At 39.6% G+C, this 18,728-nt stretch overlaps 1 long non-coding RNA gene across 1 annotated transcript; it reads right to left on the bottom strand.

Annotated features, from left to right (window-relative positions):
* Positions 1-12,960: 12,960 nt before the first annotated feature.
* On the bottom strand, positions 12,961-14,605 carry LOC115772133. Its single transcript, XR_004019020.1, has 3 exons — positions 14,520-14,605; positions 13,207-13,346; positions 12,961-13,140 (listed from the first exon to the last, which is right to left on the bottom strand). It is a non-coding gene; the product is annotated as an uncharacterized LOC115772133 (long non-coding RNA).
* Positions 14,606-18,728: the final 4,123 nt, after the last annotated feature.

Below are 18,728 nucleotides of genomic sequence, written 5' to 3'. Positions count from 1 at the left end.
GGCTGCGCGTAGCTTAGAAGCAACAGCAACCAAATGTGGTCCTTGTGGACGCTGAAAAGGAAGCCGTTAGCTTAAGCTGATGATGAAAATGTGTGGGCAAAATTCCTTTGAAACGCAATAACTTTTGAAAAAGTAAAACACAAGCACAGATTAATTGGAAAATTGTTTGTGTCTAATGGAAATCTGACAAAAGTATCGATAACATATCGACGATGGCTCAATATATTTGTAATGTATTTGTAATTTGTAATGCATTGAATGGTTTTTAAGAAAATTAATTCCGTATAGCATTTATAGTTAGATAAATGTAATGTAATTTGAGCTGGATCTCCCGCAAAAGTTTTTAATTCTAAACGTTATAAAGATATAGTTTGTTTGTGACCTATTATAAATGCGGGGTATTATGAAAACTATTTAGAAACAGAAGAATAGAAATATAACAAGTTTTTGCTATGTACATATGCCACAATAATTGCTTTTGCCGTTTAATATTTAGACCCCAATTTTAGATTTATTAAAAACTTTATTGAAAACTTTTTATGACAAACTTAAAGCGAATACCTAATTAAACCGTCCATTACTTTCTAATACATAAAAACAAGAAAGAGTGATTGATATGGTAAATTATGTCAGCGAATGTATCAAAGCAGCCGGCTAGCACACACACAGACGCATAGCAATTTATGCTGTTTGTGCTGGCATTTTAATTAAATTATGCAGATATTTTCAAAGAGTTACCTATTCCTATGGGCCACTGCCCGCACGCATCACCCCGCTCCAGCTATAATTGCCCTCATCAAAGCAGCATTTTAACTAATGGATAGCACGCGCGTTAAATTTCTTAAGCTCCGCAACACCCTTACCTTCTTTGATTATCACCAGGCAATGAGTTTTTTAATTAAATTCCATTGCCTGGAAACGGACAGCAGACAGTTGCATACAGGGTTTCAAAAAATTATCTGCTCAGCTTTATTCTTATTCACCTCATATTAAATGTCCAAGAAGTATTATTATTTTGAGTTCACTTTTGTTGTGTAACCTGGCTCAATGCAGCTTCAAATTAAGTTGAACGCCAGTCGGTGGGCGGCGAATGTGCGAATGTGTTCAATATGCATATCGATTAGCTTAAAACCGAGCATAGGCGAAATGAAATCTATAGCTGTGCAGATGGCCAGAGCAAAGCGGCTTAAGGATGCCCGGCACCTGCTCCTGGTTGTTATCCCGTGCAAGCCGCAATCAGCAGCCATGCATTAGGCTTTAGAACAAAAGCAAACGCAACAGTAGAAGCAGCTGTTTGACAAGACTAGAGATCGACTTAGTCCAAGAGTAACATGCAACAACAACAATAACAACAACAATGCAAGAACATTGTTCGGACAACAACTAAAGTCCCTGTAGTGGTAAAAATCTTTTGCCTTTTGACGTCCTGCACTTACCGAGTCGTTGCAGCTGCCTGCTATTATTTAGTGCGTAGGCAATTCGGCAGTGTGAGCGCTTAATTACTTACATGCCCGTGACCACGCCCACTTTTGGTAGGTGCGAGGCGAATGCCACTTGGCCAAGATTAAAATGCCAGCTTAGTGCAGACTTTTGCATGTGAAATTAGAAGCTTAAACTGTGTGCAGAGACTAAAGGGCTGGGGAACGCTGTGCTAGTATATAGCTGCAACTTGTTTGTGGCATGCATAGCAACATGTATGTACACACACACACACACACACACACACACACACACATACACAAGCATACAGCTGTAAATTTGTGTGTGCTTGTTGCTGCATGCGTATGATAAAATAATTCACTCCACTGCAACTCATAAATTCTCTAAGGTAGCGCATAAATTTTCGACAAATCTCGGCAAAATGCCGCAAAGCAGCCCCTAATATCAGACGGGGACACAACCAGGGACGTAAAACATGAGATGAAGCCCAACAACAGCAACAGTAGCAGCAGCGGCAGCATCAGAAAACACCGCAAGCTGGCCTGTTAAGCTTAGTCAACGACTCCTGGCCACGGTTGTTCAAGTTGTTGTTGCTGTTGTTGCTGCTGCTTCTACTTGACTTTCACTGCAAGAAAACATTACAACATATTTATTTAGCTAAATAGATGAGTCAACTCGCAAGCAGGGCTGGCAGGGGCTAGCAGACTCTGGCAGGACTAATAGCCGGCCAAGTTAAGCCTGCAACAAGCAAGTTCCTTAACAATATGCTATGAGTCGAACAACAAATTGATTTGTTAAATATATTGATAATTTAGTTGGGATAAACGCTTTCTAATCAATTTCAAAATAAATTCCTATTTATTTTGCATGCAACCAACTGTGTTTCTAAAGCTCTTTTTATCATACATGCCTATAATTGGGCCATTTTCTAATACCTGATCTGCAAGAACATAAAATGCATTCTTAGAACATAGATAAGCTAAATTTATGCCTTAGCATTTGTCCAATTGGCCAAGTCAATGGGGCAAATAACTAACAAGCGTCCCGGCTGCACTCTTAAACTTTGGTATAGTTGTTGTTGTCAAGCCGAAGGCGTCAGAAGCGCAGAGCAGTATTTACAACAACAACAAAAGATGTACAATAAAACATATTGATTATATGAATTTAATGAAATAAATTAACAAGTATATAAATTATAATTATTTTATTTTATTTTCACATGTGTCTACTGTTTTAACTTTATGACCAGTTATTTGTAACTTTATATTCTTATTGTTATCCATTCTTATAAAAGTGCCCAAAATGAAGAAAAGTTATTAACATTTTATGCAATTATTTTTAGATATAAGCACTATCGATGCTGAATATACTGTGATGATCATTATAAAGAGAACTCATTCGAAATTAACGCCAGACAAATGAATTCTATGACATGGAAAAACACACTCTCCTACCCAGGTCTAACCACTCGCCAATTTTTTAATAAAAAGCGGATCTGTCAATAATTTTGATTTTTACACTTGCTAAAGTCAATGCATTTTTATAGGGACAAGGCCAGCAGATAACAACAACAAGGGAAATGTATGTGGAAACGAAACAGAACACAACAAGCGACGCCAAAGAGTTTACAATGTATTCTGGTGGTTGTAAAACAACAACAACAACAAGCAGCAGAGATGAGGCAGTAGTGAAAAAATTACCATTTAAAAAAAAATGCCAAAAAATTGTTGCCGTTGCATTTTGCACGCATCATTGATGCTCAATGGAGTGTGCACACACTGATACAAAATGGCGGCAGGCCATGCGAGTGTGTGAGAGTTTGTGTACCAAAAAAAGTTTGCATGCACCGAATACTACTCGCATGCTGTTCATTCTTCATTGGCTTCGGCTAGGTCGCAGCTAGTAAGTAGCTTGTTTGGCATTTGTTTCGGCCACTGGCAAAGTAAATCAAAAGGTTGCTCTAATAAACGGAAACGGAAATGCGCGCATGCAACTTTTCTCAGTGCAGCACATGAAAAATGCGCAGCAAAAGTTGCTGCAGCAAACAAAAAATGAAATGCGAGAATTACAAAAAAAAAAAAAAGTTTATATATCTTAAGACCAGAGCACTGCACTTTAAGGACAAGCAAAAGTCCTCTTTAAGTACTGAGCGGCTATTTCTCAGTTATTGACTAACTGGAGCTAAGACAGCAGCCCAGCATTGGCAATCCCTTAAGATTCTAATTTATATCAGTGGCAAACTTATTTTCTATTTCCGCGTTGCTGCGAAAATGTCGTACGTGATTCAATTATAAAATGCGGTCCCTCAAATCGTTGCAAAATTTATGTATTTCATTTTATTTGCAGCGTCCGCGTCTGCTACTGTCTTCGGGCTGCTGCCTCATGTGGCTACAGGGTGGCAGTGAGCGCGCGCGCCTTGGCAGTGTGTGCCCCCATTTTAATGGACTGTCTCGTAAAATAGCACAAAAAAGTGTCACGAAATTTATGCGCACCATAAAGAGCTGGAATATCTTAAAAACAAAGCATGCCGAACAGGACACCAGAAATAGAGCACTTCAAGGATCGCCACTTCAGCTGCACTTTTGGCATTGCGCTTACTTAGGTTCATTTCAAGTGCAGCTTGCGCGTATTTCACGGATATCAAATTAATTATGCACTTAACGTGCAGACGAGTACCTTGCTCTGGTTCCGATTCTGATTATGGTCAGAGTTGTAGAGCTCTGCTGTTTATGGTGGTTTTCAAATGAACACCGCTGGCGGTTACAATAGTTGCAATTGCATAGCCTGCTAATTGAGATAGCAGCCAAGTAAGCGGCAGTACAAGTGCACTTTCTGCCTGCCACCGCATTTGCGTTCATCAATTTGCACAGTTAATTGCTGATTGACCTCAGGAGCTGCTCTTAATGTTAACGATAATGTGTACTTGCGGCTGCTTGGGGCCCCAGCTTGCCGCTCCGACACGCTTCATGGATGCCATTAAAAATGCTCAGAAAAAAAAGACAAAAGACATGAAAGCACATGAAAAATGTATTTTCATAAAACGGCGAATGGTGTTGCCAAGAAATGACAGGCATCTCGGTGGATGTTGCATTTCGCAGTTCTTTTGCGTTATTTCCTTAACATTCGCTTGTCCTGCCATCACTCAGCTCTCTGCAAAAGTCATAAATCGCAATGCGTGGATTATGCAATTTTCATGTTTGCATTTGCGAGCGCAGCACACAAAAAGGCTGACAACAATGCGTTACATTTAGCATCAAGGACGGCATCTGCAGCAACACAAAATAACAAATTTGGAATCTATTCAGAAGAAGCTTGAGGGAGATAAAGGGGACAATGGCAACAGGAAGCGTCAGTATATGGGAAACCTAAGTAGCTAGTAGGATATGCGGCACTTGCAGCAGCTACAGAAACACCGGAAGCCATCAAACAATGACGGCTATGACGGCAGCAACACGACAGATTCAAATACAACATACACATGTGTCTGTATGTGGGGATATGTCGGGACACAAGAAAAAGAAAAAAGTGGGAAAAAAAATAAGTGGAAGCTGCGCACAATTCGAATAAGAAAAGTCAAACAACAATTTATATAATGCCCTCAAATATTGCAACAAATAAAATAAATTTTTCTGGAATTAAAAGAAGGTTAACCAAGCAGCAGCTGCAATGGGTCACATTACTATAAAAATTGTCGGAAAATTTTAAATGAAAAACTCTGCAGTTCTTTTTGTTATTAAGAAAAAAGGTTATAAAATGAAAGAGACGAAAATTGGTCTGCTTTTACTTTAACACTCCTACTTTACAAAACGATACAGAGGCCACGTTCTCAGATGTTCCATTTAAAGGGTAGATAGATTGGAGAATAAACAACGAAAAGATTATTTAAATTAAGGCTCTGATCTTAGCAGTATTCAGCTTAAGGGTTATATCTAAATATATCTTTCAAATCTTACGATTCTCATCTCTAAGAGCCGATAAGATATAGCATATATTCAAAAAATAAGATTAACAACATATTTTGTTCATCAAATGTGAATTTCATTTATCAATTATTTAACTTTTAACCAAAGCCTTTAATATTTGTTTGCATATAAAAAGGGAACACGTATTGCCTTTGTTGTTGCCGCAAATTGTTGGATACTGGCTTCATTTGGACCTCGGGTGGCTCATTAACATTGCGTTTAATACAAAAAACGCACTGAATAGCTGGCTACTGACTGGTCAGCCACACACTGTAGCGGCAACCGGCCTCAGTTTAACTAAATTATTTAGTTGGTTGTGTGGCCAGCAACGGACACAAGTCATGCCCCCGCGCCGCTTGAAACGCGACTCACTGACACGGCCAGTCGACGGTCAGCCCAGGCATCAAATGATTGCCCAGACACTTTATTATGTATGAGGCGGCAGCAGCAGCAGCAGCAACAGCAGCAACCAAACAGACAACAACAAAGACAATGGCAACAAATGAGGATGAACAATGAGCATGAACATGAGTAAACAAATTATTTATATTTAAATTGTTTGTGTGCGACTGCATTGTTGGTGCGCGTAAGTCTTGCATATACATTTGCGGCAGACACAGGCAACATACATGTATCTCTCTATACATAAAACTGTTCAAACCTGCAGTCAAACCCATAGCTAGGGAGCTGAAATTTTTACCGTAGTTAGCTTTTTATACTTTGGTATAAGGGTGCACCCCAAGACGGCTTTTGGGAAATTCCACCCAGTAGTGTGGAATAGTCGTGAAACACGTCTGTTTTTTGTTTAGCATAAGATCGACCTCTGAGAAGTTTTAGAAAAGTCCACTTCTTGGTAGCATTTGGGGTTAAAAGATTTGTTAAGTTTCAGGTTCACTTTTATATCCAAGGATTTTCATGGAAATGGAACTGAGACGTGTTTCGCAAAATCCGCACTTTTTTAAAGGGAAAACATGGCTCAAAGCTTATATAACCGAAGATGGGCGGAAAACGTTAATTCCTTGTTTTAACGCTAAGTTCGAAAGACGCCCAACTAATTTTTAAATATACATGTAAATATAACTTTAGACGTGGCGTTCAAGCTAATGCTGGTAGTTTTAAAATTCCCCCCAGCGAAAAAATAATGTCTAATACATTAGGAGTTAACCGGGCAAGGCCGGGAAATGCCTGCCAGCACTTGCACATACAGATAAATATATTTAATATGTATATATAGATGTTCAAACGCAATGCTGAATATGATTATGTTGCGGGTGCAGCGACTTTTTTGCGCCAAGCCAACCAGACAGTGAGACAGAAAAGGGTTTATTTATGCATTTCATTTGGGGCTGCACTTTGCTGTGGGCAGACACTGCCGGCGCGGGTCGGGGTTGCGTGTGTGGGCTGGCATTGTGGTTCGCCTTTGAGTTGATGTATTAAAAATTTTCGCACATGGCAGTTGGTTGGTTTTCAGCCGCCCAACACGTCGTCGTCCCTGCTGCGTTCGCATAGAGGAAAATTTGATTTTCCTTCTGCCTTAACTAGATCAAAACTCCCCGAGATGGGGACATATGCACAAAGGACACCACCATATAACCCATCATCCACTGGCAGCAACTTTGCTTTGACTGTGCATTTTTCAGCGCTTGATTTGCTTTGGCTTCGCACCGCTGGATTTTGTTTTACGCATCGGTAGTGGCAAAGTGGCAACGGATTCGTGCTGATTAGCGTATCACAGGGAAGCACTGCTGGCACTTTGCTGCCAGTGTTTACCTTATTAACCGAGCTTGGAACTGCACTCGGAGTTTTTATGAAAAATGTTGTATAAACTTTTTACGGCTGATAGCACTAGGTGGGATCGCTTCATGGGACGCACTTTCATGGCTTTTTAGCACATGCATATTATAAAAACAGCTGCAAGCTGTAGCTAAAAATTAAGTGAAGCCTGAAAAACTGATGAATAATAAAAGGGAATTCTAATTTAAAATGTGACAAAAGTATCTGCATAGTAATTTTGTTTGAATTTTAATTATTATTTAAGATACTATAAAAGTAATAAAGCTGTTTAGGACTACTGTTTGAATTAGTTAACTGTTTGAGTTCAAGACAGCAAATTAAATTTTAGCTAATAGCAAGAAACATGTCGAAGACTAAATACCTTTGTTGTACCTGTTGGGATTACAGACATGTGAGAAGAATAGTGAACCTCGTTATTGCGGACTTTTGTGAAAATATCTAGAAAAACACAAAATTCTGTCAAACAAAAGAGGCTAGTGAATACCGATTTTGCTGAAGACTTCCTAATAAACAAAACAGCTGTCCATACAAGAACCTACTTTTCGACTGATCGTTCCTACGGCAGCTATATGGTATTGTGGTCTGATCTGGCCTATTCGAACATAGGTACTGCCAGGAGAAAAAAACAGATCTATGCAATGTTTTATTACAATAGCAGTTCACTGAGAGACTAGTTTGTATAGAAACAGACAGACGGACAGATACAAACGGATTCTTGTATGGATATATGTTTGCAAGCAAAAGCAGGCATAGGCTTTCTAAATCGCCTTTATTAATTAGTAAATGGAGCCCATCTTCTAGAGATCGCTTTCTCAGTAAACACTAATCAGAAATGGGCTGGTGACCGTAGGCAATGACAGGCAGTACATTTTCTATGAAGCTAATCGAATATCTGGGATGCAATTTAATCAAAACGTAGTTCAGGCAAATGTCAAGCCATTTGTGTTTATTATTAATTTGCATTTTGATTGGAATTTGACACTGTCAACTGGCTGACATCTGTCGGCTTGTGATATTAGGAAATAATATTGGCAACTTCTTGCGAGAGTCGGGGTGAAACAACGCCACAAGCCGGTTCGATTAACGTTAACATTTCTCATGAATTTTTTAATAAACATTTAACTGACAGTCGCCCAAAAAACACTGCAATAAATTGCCTGGCAATAATTGATTAATGTGGAAGGAGGTGGGCATCTTTCCAGCTACGCCCAATTTCTTATCGTTGACAGGCAAAGGAAAACGCAAGCTGAAAGCTGAAAACTTTTGCCATTTGCTTGGCTGAGCAGACGCATCTAATTAACACGGCCAACAACGCGCGGTTGGCAACTGGAAACTGGCAACGAACGCCCCAAGGTTTAATGCTTTGTGCGGCAGAACCGCATAACTAATTTAAATTGATTGAATATGCTTCGATAGCAATTCAATTAACTTTTACGCGTCCTTGTGCCACAGTTTTAGATAAATTTCTGCATCCGTTTAAGGTGCAGCCTCCGGTTGCTAGCGCTGTCAGGCTGCACAAATGAGATTCGGTTCGTCATTGCATGTGCGGGACATTTTGCATAGCAAGTGGCCTGGTTGGGTCCAAAAGTAGCGGAGCAGAAACTGAGCCTCGTCTCATTGCATTTTGTGAGCCAACTAAATCACCAGAAATCAGTTATAAATCCGTTGGACGTTGTGCACCAGGACATTGGACATACAAATACGTATGCATAATTCCCATTGCCGTCGGTCCTTGGCGCCGATAGCGTTGCAGGCATTCCGCTCAACTGTCAGCATGTGTATCTGTGTGTGCCTTTCAATTATTCAAATAACACAGCATTTTGGCAGCAATGGCAGTCAGGATTAATACAGCAACCAGGACGACCACTTTGTGTGCTGCCGTCGCGTTATCCTCGCAGCCCAGAGCAACGCTCATTTAAATCGTCAGGCAGCTAACGACAGTCGCACAGTCTGTTGGTCAGTCATGGGCTCTACGTAGCTGCCCATTAGTATACGTTTTGGGGCCTTGCATGTGCTCACTTTAATCTATTGCATGGAAAATGCACACAAGCACACACACACACACAGTTTGTGCTTGTGTGCGACATGAAAACATCAAACAACATTCGTCGGGTTTTAATTATTATTTGAAATCACGCTGACGCTGATGATGTCTGCCTCCTTTTGGTTAGGTTAGTCCATGTCCCTGGGAGCGATGGTGAAATCTAATGAAACATTAGCCACTCTGCTACAACAGCAACAACAAGCCCCGTCACAATGGACATCAGTCACGTGTGTGCATGGCATACAGGCAGGGAATGATGCGCGCTTGAGCATAAATTTTATTGTTTGCACGGCAATAAAGCGACAACAACAACAGCAACAACAACATTTGTTGCTAGCATCTTCGTTGTCAGCCAGCACAACGAGGCAAACTCACACAAGTGCTACAAATGTGCCAGGTAAATACTTATACATATGCAAATACATATTCAGGTACAGTCAAACCGTTTGCAAAATGTAAAGAAATGTTGACATGCAGCATGTGGCCGGCTTAGCGAATGTTTACTGTTTGCTTTAACGACCAAATCAGAGATAGACAGAGTGAAACGCACATAGAGAATGAGAGAAAAAGTGTGAATGCAATTAGCCTGTGGCAGAAAATGATGGCAATTAATGTTGCCTGGGACACCATTTCGGCCATCAATTATCTCCTACAATTGCTAGCTGCATATAAAAATAGTCACCCATTAATAAATATGAAAGAAGACCATTGAAGAGCTAACAGATGGACATGGCTACAACGCTTTAGCTCAACAAAAAATTTCTCTTCGAACTTTAAATTCTCTTAAATTCTCTTTAAACATATTGCTCACGGTTAGACAGATATGTAAAAATTATAAAAAGCAGAATATTTTTGAGAATAAAAACTATTGTTTTACCTTTTCTCGCTATAGTGCTATATGATACATAACTCCAATTACAATTTAACTAATGTTGCATAGTAGGAATAGAAAATAAAATAAAAAATTAAGTTTAGTTAAGATATCTTAAGATATATATATTATAGTATATATAAGATATAGTAGCTTGGCGTTGATAAGATTATGATTGTATATAGAAAGTTAGTGAAACCAATATATGCTTGGATTGGACAAGATATCTTCATAGACTTACTTTTTAACCAACTATTTCTATGCTACAGCGCGCTAAGGAGTCCAAAACGGAAGAACTATAGAAACGGACGGACAAGAATAGGCTTATTGACTCGGCTGTTGATCAATGATATATATACTTTATTGGGTTAGGCTTGTCTCCTTTTATAGACAACACTTTTCATTCCTTATCGATTGTTTTTTAGTATTGTTGGTTGTTCATATCCACTATCAATGTGTGCTGTTTGCAACTAGTTGAAATCAAATGAAATGAATTCTTTTCAACCTGAAGCAGCATACAATGTTTTTGGCCACTTGTATTAAAGTTCAATATCACATCACTTATTATGCAAGTCTGTTGATTTGTATTCACATTAAATCCAATAAGCAAATCTTTTATAATCTGGCACATATGTTTCGATGACCACAGTTGAAGGAGCCAATTTGATTGATAGCACCGGCAATGCCAGCAGCCTGTTGGCCACACTGTCAAGTGCCAATTAAACTAAAGCGTGGCAACAGCCTACATCCGTTGTGTATAGGCCGATAAAAATGCCAGTTATTTTTTTCCTCGCACTAATGACACAGGACACCTACTAGGACATGGCCCACACCATGCAGGCCGCGTTGACGTTGATAGGCCACAACAATTTTCATTGGACAACCATTTACAATAAACGTCAGCGATTGCCGCGCGGCCAGCCTAAGCGTTTGTTATATGTTGGACTAAAAAAAAAGGAAAAGAAAAGTAGAAAGGTCGTGTAGTTTAGGTTAAGCGCAAAATCAAATGGCCATTGAGGTTGGGGCTTGATAAGCGCTAATGAATGGTTTTCTTGTGCGCTTCAACGGGCCGTGTCTATGGCTGGCCACAACCATGGCAGCAGTCGCAGCCGGACACTTGTCGCGGTTTGGGCAATTTAAGTGGCGGTTGATGTTGTCGTCCATGTCGATGTCGACGTTGACGCTGATGGTGGGCCTGCGGCTAGCATCGCTGCCTGCGGTTGGGCTGACGCAAATGTTTGGTTTCGCTGGCAATTAACGTGGCCAAAAAACAATGCTGCTGCATTTTTTCGTTGACCATTTTTGGGTCTTGTAATAAAATGGCAAACGTATGCCTGCAATCAATAACCGAAGCGAGCGGCCCCAACAAGTATGCTACGGCTTTTGTTTGTCCTTCTCTCCCTCCATATGTTGCGTGTGTGTGTGTGTGTGTGTTCGTGAGTGCTTGTGTATATGTGTGCAGCCAAAACCACAACAGCAACAAATCGAACACAGTGACAAAGCGTAAGTGAGAGACAGGCTGTGACGGCGGCGAAGGCTACCAACAAGCGACTTAATACAGGCCCAGTTGATGAAGACACAAGGCAGATGGATAACGGCAGGTAAGCCAAGCATACAAATAAGAAAATTTTGCAATGCAACAGTATCAAGGAGAAGCAGCGGGCAGCGGATGAAGTGCAAGGGGATGATAAAGTGCCGCCGGCAAAACTTTTGAGAAGCACTCGGCAATCGGAACAATGGCAGCCTCTTTTGTGCTGGCCAATGCAATACAAATCGTTACCAATTTTCAACCGGACACCAGAAAGCAGCAGGAAGGCTGAGCAGGCTAGCTAAGCCATAAGCAACGGTCAACTATATGGCCAAACATGCGGCGCACACCTTTCATTTATTGTACGTTTCATACACTCACCTGCCTCACTACCTCGCATTCTTTTTCTCTGTCACTGTTCCCTCTTTTTCTTTCTTTTTGTCTGCATGTGCTGGTGCCGTGGCCAACTTTTACCGAACCGCGTGGGGTTTTGCAAGCTTTTGGACCACGTCTGCCGCCTGGTCCATGTCTCTGCATCGACTTTATGTTGTGCATGTGTCTGGCCGGGGTCTTTACGTTGGCTTGATTGGATTTTCCGATGCAAATGAAGAATCCAATTTTTAAAGTTTGTTTTTCGTTATCGTTACGTTTCTTGTTAGTCCTGCTACTGCTCCTTCTCCACCTGTCCAATGCTCGATTTTGCATCCTTCCCTCTTGTTTTTTTTTTTTTTTTTGGAATATGCACTATGACGCTGCCTCATCCAGGGTTCAACAGCTGGAGTGTCGTTGACGATTCCACCCCAACTCTGCTGCCTTTCTTGTTGTGTGTTTGTGAGTGTGTTGTTTGCACGATTGTTGTGTATATTTTTTGGCCACATCAACACAGATATGCGCACATACACATGCATACAACTAACTGTCCAGCCATTGACACAAAGCATCGGCATGCCGAGGCAACAGCAATAACAACAACGTCAACTGCAACAATAACAGGCTTTTCAAACTAAAAGGAAACACTCACACACAGACACACTCACACTCCCTATAAAAATCACCTTTTTTTGCTCTTTATTTTGCATGCCATTTGTCTGCTGTGTTCTTGTTGTTTTTGTCGACTCTGCCTTACCACAAAATCGAATTTTCACTTTTAAACAATTGACGTTGCCTCACTCACATACCATAGATTTCTCTACTTCTCTACTATCTGCATTTTTATACCCTTGTAGAGAGTATGAGAGTTCTTGCATAAAACTTGAAACCCATAGAAGAGCACGAGACCATAACCTGTTTCTGTAAAAACTTGTCTCCTGATTTTATGAATCTTTCAAAATGTTGTATACATTTATCAGAGTAGGCTGGGTCAAAAAGTAAGTTGCATACACTTTTTTGATATATTGGCCATAGCTTGTAGCTAGAAAGCTTGAATTGAGTTCTTGCATGAAAAAGAAACAATTCTTGTTTTAGCCAATCCGAACTTCACTATGGCTATAACATATACACCCTTTTAGACAAAATGTTAACAAGGGTATTAAATGGTCGACAATAGTTCTATTTTTACTTGTCTTACCTTATATGAGTACAATTGGTATTTCGTGCCTGACAATTTGTTGTTTGCCCATTGTTTTTGCTTTGGTCAGATTAATTCTTGGCCAACTCCTAGGTTTTGTTAAGTTCGCTTCTTTTCCAGCTTCGAATTTGCCGAGCAATCTAAGAAAAATAATAATATTTTACTGATTATGGTACACAAATTTCAAACTTCTATATAATAAATATTATCATCGGTAAATTTAAATTTTCGACTAACGGAAAATGTGTGGAATAGGTATATCTAAAATTTGAAGCAAGAAACTATGGCCAAGCAAGGGAAGGAAATGCCAGCTATTATTTACTTATTCAACTAAACTTGCGATATACACTCAATTTACGGCACTAAACGTCAAATGTCTGACCATTATATATTTCTTTATTTACTTTTAGCAGCACGAGCAATGTAAATATATTCTAAAATCATTATCAAATGTCTGTTATTAATATGCGGATAGGTCAAGTAGAAAGAAGCAGCAATGTATTTCATTTTTCATCTAAATTTGTTAGTTAAACAAATTTGCCTAAATATAAAGCTGGCATAAAACAATACAATTAAATTGCTTGAAATTTGATAGCACCTCTTCGGAGCGCGCAATAAAGCCGGATCCAACGCGTTGGCCACTTCATTAAATAATTGAACACCAAATACTGGTAATTTATCATTAATGATTGCCACAAAACCAAAACAAAGCACCCAAGAACAAGCTATTAGAGTGGGCGGTACTAATATACCCTGCAATTGCTGGTAAATGTTAAGGCAGTATGAACAACAAATTATTAAATGTATAATCAAATTTAATTGGCTTCAAATTTGTACTCTTACATGTACGCGGAGGAGGGTTGCACGCAATTGAGATTCATTTAAAAAATAAAAGGATCACCTGAAGCAGTTTTACAGGTAAGGTCTTGGTGAACTCGCTCGTAACAAAGTCAATATTTGGATTATCCCTTTATACCGTGGCCATAGGGTATTAACAAGATACACTGTCTATTTGCCTCGTCCAGATCCCCGCCTCCAAAGCAAATTACTTATAAATTTGTGTGCCAAGCGAGCCATTGACAGCGGCTACAATTACCGCCGAAGCGGTATACTATAACAACAGGCAATAAAGCAACATAAACTCAAATAAATAAATCACCTTTGGGCATGTGTTAATTATCTAAACCAAACAAAAAAAAAAACAAAGGCGCCATGATAAATGGTCGAGACACATTAACATATTTTATGCAGGCCATAAGAACAGATTAAAAATACATTCGCTGAACACCACTAAAAGGTTTTTCACAACTTACCAGAATTAAAGTTCATAATGCTTCACGAAAAACAAAATAGCATGTTCTCATTTTAAATATTTCGCTGTATACTACTTGTGCACTCCAGTATTAAAATACATAATGCTTTACAAGCAAAAGCCAAATTGTTCATTCCAATTTTTTTTTTTACAACTTTTGACGTTTTGAGTGCTTTTCAACACCAAATACTTAGTTGTGTTTCCAACACTGAATTGAGATATTTAACAACAGTAAAACCTAATCATTATTCAGCACTGGTCCTGTATTACCTGGATATTTCAGGCTACGGCAATCTTTTGAAATTTATTTATAAGATAAGTATTTTTATTGTTGAAAACTTGTACAGCTCTTGATAATGGCAAAGGCTACGTTAATCTGTTTGCATGTTAAGCGGCATTCAGAATTAGCCCCCGCTTATGCCATAAATCGTATCGCGAGAGAGCGTTAAACGTTGGTCAAACAACAAATATCAAGTTTTATTGACCCACAAGTAACGTGCAGATAATTACAAAAACAATGGCAACCGCTGGCGGCTAGTTGGTGGCCAAAACAAATGCGCAAGTGGTCTTTGCCATGGGTATTTGTTGGCCCTCAGAGTCAGTGGTGGTGGTGGTGTGTTGGTGGAATAACATGGCAAAGTGGAAAAACTACTTACAAGTATGTTAACATGCGCAATTGTTAGGACCCATTGCCGTTGTCTTGTAGCCCTTAGGGCGACCCAAGCCCAAGCCCAATCTCAAGCCAAGACGAGTATGCAACAATAACTTCAGCATTTTCCTTTCTTATTTGCTTTTCCCACTACTCTGCGTTTCGACCAAGATGCTCGAGTTTATCTGTTGTGGTCATGGCAAAAAGTAATTCAAAAGATAAAATACAATAAAATAAAAGGCCAAGCGGTGAGTAATGTCTGTTCTCGATGTTGCTGTTGTTGCTGATATTCTCATTGTTGTTGTCTATTTTTTCCTTTGGTGCTGATGTTGTGGCCAGCGCTGCATTTGTGGGCAGGTCGCTTAGACAATACCTTCGAGCATCTCGTGTATTGTTGTTGTGTGTGCATAATTTATACGGCAAGCTTCTCATGTTTTTGGCTAAATTATTTTCCTGGGCCCGGCACGTGCTACGCTGCCTGGTCGCAGATTCAATGGCTCGGGCGCAAAGGCTCCAGGTCAACAATTTGGTCATAAATTTTGGCGCCTGGCCTGCGACACGCTCTATGACATTATTGAACCCGAAAGGGGATATGGCCAAACAAAAACAGCAGCAACAGCCAATGGCCAAAAGCACATAAGCCAACCAGTTGACCTTGAAAATGTGTGCGAGACCATAAAGACTGAATAGTGAACTGCATAAAAAGGTTTCGGTAATAGATATACCAACTTTAAGTTAATCAGAAGAAAATTAAAGAAATTGAGCTAATGACAATAAGCAACATATGTAAAAATATACAGCTTGGATATTAACTGGCTAACATTCTTAGACAAGGAAAGCATCTGCATATGCGTCACATAAGCAGGGGCAAGCTCCACCTAAAAATGTTTGTATAAGCCTTAGCAAGCCATCAGCAAAACAAAAAGACTTCTTACTCTGGAAGAGGTAAAAATTATACTCAATTTGCCTACAGTGCTGGCCAATGGAAAATAAAAACTACAAGAAATAAATTCAAGTTGTCGAAACTTGAATACGCTTCAAGACACTTAATTCGAACGTGCGAAATAGTTGTTTGTAACTGATGGTTAAGCCGACTCGTGGTCTAGGCTTACAATTAAAACAATCAAATTTTTCTTTTTTATTAATGAAGACATACATAATAGTAAGACTACTCGAGTTTGAAGACTACTCGAGTTCTATAGACGAAAAAAGAGGCACTTGTACATCAATTTAATGAAGTTGGAAAATTTTCTTCAGAGCGTTACATATTTAACAACAAAAAATTAATACGCTCTGCTAAGGATTAAATAACTGACTTGTGGATGACTTAGCCCAGCATTTTTATTAGGCGAGCGAGTACTTTGGACTGAAATTTTCATTGGCCTTTTCGGGTTTTTAAAACCAACTGATGTCTTCCCCTGTTGCTGTTTTTGCAGTTGTTTCTGCTGTTGCGGTTGCAATTGCTTTGGGACCATTTAGCATTTTTGAAGTAACCACATGGGGCTAAGGCCAGCGGCACCAGCTCATCCGTAATGGTTGAAAACGCCAAAAACAAGCAACATGGCAGCATCTAGGAGACGCAGACGCCGAAGCGTTGAAGTATTACAAAACTCTAAACAGGCACCAAAGTTTTGCCAGAAAGGAAATTTTCTTAATTTGATTTCTTCAGCGCCCCTGGAGTGCAGTGCGCTGCCTAAATGTGCGTGTATATTTTATAAATATGTATATATAAAACACAAGTCAGGACCCAAAGGCAGCAGACAACGTGTAATAAAACAGGGAAGGTTCCAAAAAAGGCTTGGGCACAAAGTTTTTAATAAAGTTTTTATACCTTGCTGGCAAAATAAAGTCGGCCCTCGGTGCGTTGCGGGAAAGCGGTGCAAACGAAAATAATTGAGCCAATTTGTTGCAAAGGGAATAGAGGGATGAACCTGAATGTTGAGCAAGGTAGGAGTGCGCTGGGATTGTGTACTACATCCTTACAATATCTTGAAGAAATTGACGCTTGAAGAGCTCTCAGTTAATGTGAATTTTAATTAGGGAAATATGCAAAAATCAGCGTAAGATAGTATATATAAGATAAGTGTCGTACAAGGCATAACTCAAACTGATTCAAGCCAAATAGCTTGTCGCCAGGAGTCTACATGCCAAGCTTGGTGAACCTAGCTCTTATAACTTTACATTTATGCTTAAAACCCATGTCTTAAAATCGATATTTATCAATGTTATGGAGACGGGATGATATTGAAGAATAAATATACCTAATGCGTTTGATATCCGAGAGTATTCATTTTAAAAGAGCGGTTAAATTACAAAACAGCTCCTTCTCGTGATCAAGAACATATATGCTTCGTGGTGACTGTAAAATACATTTGCAAAATAACCCTTTTACCCATTTTCAATATTCAGGGTATAAACAATAAATTAAATATATTAATAAGATAATCGTCTTAAATTGCCCAGACATTTAAATATAGGATAAGGCTTCAAAGCTAGATTTCGAAATCGGAGGTGCCCAGGTCAGTTGCTTTAATGCGGGGGATAAGTCATCTATCGACATGCATCTGCTCTACCCGCAGATCATTTGCGTAGCGAAAGTAAATTTTCAATTGCAAATAGCGAGCAACAATACTTGAGGGAACTTGGAGCAACCACAAGGCAGTGCACACAGAATACACAGAGCTCCCAAATGGTGCTTGAATTTCATTTCAAAACAATTTGTAAAAGTCTCATACACACTCGCAGCAATCGAAGCTTGTTTGGCAGTTAAGCAAATTTGCAGTCATCCGCTGCTGCTGAGCCAGAAATGGCAAGTGCGTGCCAGGATCAGCAACTGTTGGCCTCCTAGATGCTCCTCATCTCTATGTCAATAGTTTTGCGCAGTTTTTTCAATATATATTTTTATATACCCTCAAACGTTTCAAATTGGATAAATAGGGTATAATAGTTTTGTACAAACGTAAGTAACAGGCGGAAGGAAACGAGAGCTGGGTTAACCTAGCAATGTCCGTCTGAAGGACTCAGGTTCTCGTATAGTATACCTAAATTAAGAATATTTTAATTTTTGGATACATTCTCCACCTATCAAAAATTTAATAAAAGGAAGCCGTCACACAGTTTGGGAGAAGGTTGACTTGACACGGAGGCAGGTTGAGGGTATTTCCTGGTCGTGCACTGTGGAATAGAGCACTCCGGTTTTTTTTTCTCTTCTATTTTTTGATGAATTGACATGCAATGCTATTTGCAGCAGTCAATATGCTTGTTACATTAAATTGCCAGCTGACTGCTGGCGGCTGCCGTTGCTGCTGCTGCTGCAACACTTTTGCCATTGTTAATATTAGACGCGCCAGTAACAAGTATTACTCTGCGTTTTATATGCAATTGCGCTATGTGTGTGGATTTTATAGACTGACTGAAAGACTGACAGTAGCCGAGCAAAGCACGGTGGCAACGCCAGCAAATTGTTTTGTATTGTGCAGCCGACAGCTCGATTTGCTTGTTCTCTCGCACCCGCTAGCTCTCTTGCTGTCGCTCTATTTGAAATAGGTTACGCACATGGCA

The sequence above is a fragment of the Drosophila novamexicana genome, unplaced genomic scaffold (genome assembly GCF_003285875.2).
Source record: "Drosophila novamexicana strain 15010-1031.04,08,12 unplaced genomic scaffold, DnovRS2.1 tig00000108-arrow-pilon, whole genome shotgun sequence".
Classification (NCBI taxonomy): domain Eukaryota; kingdom Metazoa; phylum Arthropoda; class Insecta; order Diptera; family Drosophilidae; genus Drosophila; species Drosophila novamexicana.
Note: the sequence above shows the minus strand (reverse complement) of the source record. Positions and strands in the feature narration are given on the sequence as shown.